This window comes from Protobothrops mucrosquamatus, unplaced genomic scaffold, assembly GCF_001527695.2.
Source record: "Protobothrops mucrosquamatus isolate PMUCROS unplaced genomic scaffold, P.Mucros_1.0 scaffold1837, whole genome shotgun sequence".
Taxonomy (NCBI): Eukaryota; Metazoa; Chordata; class Lepidosauria; order Squamata; family Viperidae; genus Protobothrops; species Protobothrops mucrosquamatus.
Genome location: NW_015387969.1, coordinates 312,531 through 318,029, shown reverse-complemented (window position 1 = coordinate 318,029; position 5,499 = coordinate 312,531).

Here is a 5,499-nt window from a genome sequence, read left to right as displayed (position 1 = left end):
AGAGTGGGTGCAGCCTACTGGATGGGCGTGGATGGAGTGGGTGTGGCCTACTGGGTGGGCGTAGCCAGTTCTATATCATTCGCGTCAAGGGTGCCTGTGGGGGCCTGGGCAGGAGTGGGACAGATCTGAGGGTCTCTGGCAGAAGGGGGTGGGACCGGGGCAAGTGCCAAGGCATGGTCCACTGGGGCAAGTGGCAAGATGGCCACCACAAAATTGTACATTGGCTCCCGGCTGGCCTGGGCCAGGGCCAAGGCAGCGGGAGCCATTCCTTCACTGTTTCCAGGATGGCTTCGCGGGCCACATGAAACCACTTTGCGGGCCGTATCCAGCCCCCGGGCCTTGTGCTTGACATGTCTGAACTAAAGTTTATGAGGGTTTTTTTTATGAGGATTTGTAGATAATGGACTTCCAAGTGTAGACTACTGCTTCAAGGCTATTCCCACTCATTAGAAAAGCTTTAAAAATGGTCCATCAAAAACAGAGAGTATGTCAGCAATTTAGAGTAGGATTGTAGCTCATATGGCTTTTCAGATAAGAGTATTGGATGTATTTTGATGATTTATTAAATCACAAGATATAGATCCTTGCTTCAACTGTTAATATTGGCTGGAAATTTATTTATTTAGATCTGTGTACATTGATTATCCTTTCAAGTAGCATTCCTCTTCAACTCATGCAATAATGTCTCATGGAACCTGGATTTGTAGATACGGCTATGTTGTTAGGTACAACATAGTTAGTTTAGGGCTACTACATCTTTACTGCAAAAATATGGATCACCACTAGATGGTGGAAAAAATATTTTAAAAAGCCAACAGTTCAGATGTGGCAACTGTAGCTGTGTATGGCTTTTGCATGTGGTGGCAAGGTCCATTCTCCAAGAGAAAATGATGTATTATTAGATTAATATTGATGTAACTGAAATGCAATGAAAATTATATCAAATTACATAAAGTGTTACAATTTTGCATAACCTTTGGTGGAGGTCTAAAGGATGAACTGGAGGTTTAAGATACTGTATATATCTGTCCTAGTCCTGAATCCCCATGTTTCTTATTTCTCAGTCCTAAAATGTTCCAAATCTTCATAATATTCAACGAATAATTTTCTCAGAGACTAGTATCAGAGGCAGGGGGCATAAATGCTAGGCAACATCAAACATCAGGAATTATTAATTGTTGAGTATTAAAATGATATACACAAGAGCATATTAGTTAGAGACTGGTCCTTGAGATAAATTTAATGTGCTGAACACTTGCATAATTTTGCAACATTTGCATAAATTTCTCACACTGATTGCTTTGATATGTCACATTTTATGTGAAATGTAAAAGCAAGCTATCCTTAGGCATTCTGAAATCAGAGATGTGTAGCTAAATTTGGGAAACCATAAAGTGTACAGTATATTTTGTCTTTGGTGGGAATTTTGAAATAGTTTTTAAGCAGACATTTTGAAATTTTTATCTGTACAGGTTTTAGTGATTTACATTCCAAATCTGTCAAAAGGGCTAAAGAAATTAAGTTCTTGGACACATGTATAATGTACACTGCATTATCTGTGTTCCAAATGAATATTTTCTGTTTTACTATTATTCCCTTGCAGAATGATTTTAATTGACAATCAACAGAGTTAGAGGAAATTATTTTGAGTTCTCCCAGAAGGGGAACATAGCATTTCTTAGATCAGTGGTCCCAAACCTTTTTGACATCAGCGATGTAAGAAAATAAAATTAAATTAAAAGCCCTGAAAAAAACTCATAGCAAATTGTTTTGCCTTTGCCAAGAAAATGTGTCCATGATCTGGGATGCAAAAATCTGGACAGCTACTAGAAGGCAACAGGGAACTATAGACAACTCTGGTGAGCCCTAGTCTTCATGAAGTCACCAGGAGGGAAGCTCAATTTAAAGTTGAGTCTGACATGAACAAAAATCAAACTCTGCCTTTAGAATGATATATGCAATCTGCCTTACTTCTCATAAGCTCTCAGACAGAGATGTATTAGATGTTATGGTATGTCATGCCCTCATTATGTGAGTCTCTGACATGACCTCCACAGGTTAGGGCATGGCATACGGTAGCATCTGTGTCTCTCCATCTAAAGACTATCAAAAACAAAGTAATACTATAAGAAGAAAGAAATACTGTGCTATTCTTTCTCTATTACTTCCTGCAACATTATTGAGTCCCAAGATCTGGAGTCTTCCTAAAACAAAAGCACTATATGCAGTCACCTATAGTGCAAGGGTTCATGAATTCAGTTCCTGCCAGAGTGTTTGAAGTGATGTATGTGAAAGAGGAGGAAAAATCTGTATTGTGATCAAAGTCCAGTATATACTACAAAGTAAAAAGAAAGATGTTGAGACTTGCAGAGAAGAACAACAAAAATGATTAGGGGACTGGAAGGTAAAACATATAAAGAATGGTTGCTGAAATTAGGTATGTCTAGTTTAATGAAATGAAGGACTAGGGGTAACATGATAGCAACCAATATCTCAGGGGTTGCCACAAAGAAGAGGGGGTCAAACTGTTCTCCAAAGCACATCAAGGCAGGAGAAGAAGCAATGGATGGAAACTAATCAAGGAGAGAACTAACCTAGAACTAAGGAGAAATTAATCAGTAGAATGACTTGCCTCCAGAAGTTGCGAATGCTCCAACACTGGAAGTTTTTAAAAAGAGATTGGCCATCATTTGTCTGAAATGGTACAGTTTCCTGCCTGAGCAGGGGGTTGGACTAGAAGACTTCCAAGGTCCCTTCCAAATCTGTTGTTCTGTTATATAATAAAACTAAAGACTATACACTAGACTTATTATTCATCTATGCCACCCATTTTTTCCCCCGTTTTCATTTAAAATTAGTCTTTGCTTTGCAGTTATGCAAATTGGAGGAGGTGATTCTTCTTTCAATGATTGCTCTGGTCCCATTAATTATAGCTTGATCCTTCCGAAGGGAGAAATGGAATTTTAAGACAAACTAAAACCTAACTATAAAAGCAAAAATGCATTTATCACAATAGATAAGTTGGTTTTTAGCTATGTAATGCATACCACCACTGCTCATTAAGGGATTTTTCCTCCCCTATAATAAAAGTAAAATGTGTGGGTTAAGGATCAATTCCATAGATACTTGGATGTTTGTGAGAGGTGGCAGCATGATGGGCTAATTGAGCACATTTGGACTTTCAGGGATTTATAAGTGGAACAGGTGAAAATGCAACTGGTGATAATTGAATACTAATTACCTCCATCCTAGCAACTGTCTGCCAGGTGCTCAAAAGAACATAAAAGAGGTGAATCAGGAGAAATGGGATCATAGTTTCCTGACAGACATGATATGATCCTGTACAAAGGATCATATAACTACAGGAAGGCATGTATAGATTGTTGGTTTTAGTTTTGTTCTCTATATCATTTTAACTGATTGCTTGCTTATTTGAATGGGCTTCTTTATGCAAATGAAGTCAATATATGCTTCATGGACATACAAAGGTCTTTGATTGTGTTGATCGTGTCAAGCTGTGGAATGTGCTTAGAAAAATAGAATGTTCTAGAAATTCTAGAACATCTCATTGTCCTCATAAGAAACCAATACACAGGCCAATACACAAGCCAGTCTGGATGGGACACTGGAAATTGACTAGGTCAAGACCAGCAAAAGAATGAGACAAGGCTATATTCTCTACCCTTGGGATGTTGAAGATATATTAACAGAAGCTGGATTGGAAGAAAATGAGTGTGCTGGAGAATGAAACATTGACTTGGTGTCATATAGTAAATTATTAAGATGAATTAATAGGAGCGAAAAGGAACAAGAAAATAATGGTTGCAACAAGTCACAGAAACACGGTAATTATGACAAAATGTCTTGGTCATATTACTTCCCTTCTCAAGATTTTTATTAAGAACAAAGAGAATACCACTTTCTGAAGCAACAGAAAGCCAGTTTTCCTGAGAAGACATCACCATATCGTCATAAAGTGCCATCACAGAGAGAGTCTTAATTTGAGGGTGGACAATGGAACTCATCAAGCCTCATTTTGTACTGCGTAGAACTTTTAATATTGCTATTGTTCCACTAAATTTTGACAATGCATTTTCTTTTTTCTTTTTTTTTTTGCTTTTCTATCTTTGAGAGGAATGAATTTAGCTGAAATTTAGGTTGTTAAACATCTGACATGCCCTTTTGTTTGAGTAAGATCCTCCTGCTTCACTGCCCACTCAAAATCACAATCCTCTTCCCTAAGACAAACATGTTGACCTCTTCCACAGGGGTATCCAGAGGGTGGGGTTAAAAAAGTGAAGATGTTGGCAATACAATAAAACTCTGCCTGTTTTTTATGTGTCAGTGCTCCTGTTCCTCCAATTGTTCCCTTTCATATCCCCTGCAATTCTTAGACAAAAAAAATTAATAATGATAAAAATAAATATAATAGAGCTAAATTGCACCCTGTTGTAGTTCCTTTATCTTGGAATAATTTCAGTAGGGGAAGACATGTAGAAAAAGGCCTAAAAAAAAAAAAAGAACACACCAGGCGGTACTGTACATAAAGCTCAATGCTTGATTACATTATTTGCATGCAGCAAATCCCAGATTCAGTCATTAACATCCCTAATTAAAAAGAAAAGCACATATAGCAGATGAAGTACCCGAAATTTGGAAGCTTGGACAAATAATCTGGTGTGGAATAAGGTAGCTTCCTGAAATAATCTTTATACATACACAGGACTTGGAGAGTGAGGATTAGGGTTAGGGCAGTGGTGGGATTCAGCCAGTTCGGGAGAACCGATAACTAATATTTTGTTGCCCAGGCCCAGAATGGACTTCCGGAAGCGGCATCCACATGGAGAACTGGTTGTTCACATATTTGAATCCCACCACTGGGTTAGGGTTTAAGGTCATTGAAAACGTCAATGAGGTCTCTGGAGCTGAAAGTGGTGGGGCCAGAGCCAAAATGTTGGAGAAATAATAAATTATGCCGTTTCAGCTAGATGAAAGGAATTAAAGCTGTTGTATTCATTAGAGCATTCATTAGAATTATATATATTTTTTCTTCCAGGACTTTATTCTTTTAAGATAATTTGTCCTCCTACTTTTTTCCTAGAGAGCACAAATTCTATGAAGAATGTTGGGCTGATGGAGAGAAATTGCTCCAATGTTACCCAAGAAATCATCTTCTGATTCTTGGTCTAATACCTTAGTGACTATGTACTTTAGTTAGATTGCTAAGGAAGACTGACTCAGAAGCAAATGTTGACTGTGGGTCCACAAAATCCATTCTAAGGTGTGTGATGTTTAATTTTCTTAAAATTGAATTAAGTATTGGAAAAGCTCTGGCTTCTTGCCATCTGCTAATTCTTTTTCCGTCTACCTGGCCTCTCCAAAGCCACTTTTAGAAATAGAGATTGGTGGCTGGAAACCAACTTATTTGTATTAGAGCAGCAAAGCTGACTGAGGAATTCTGGGAGTTGAAGTTCACAAGTCTTAAAGTGGCCAAGGTTG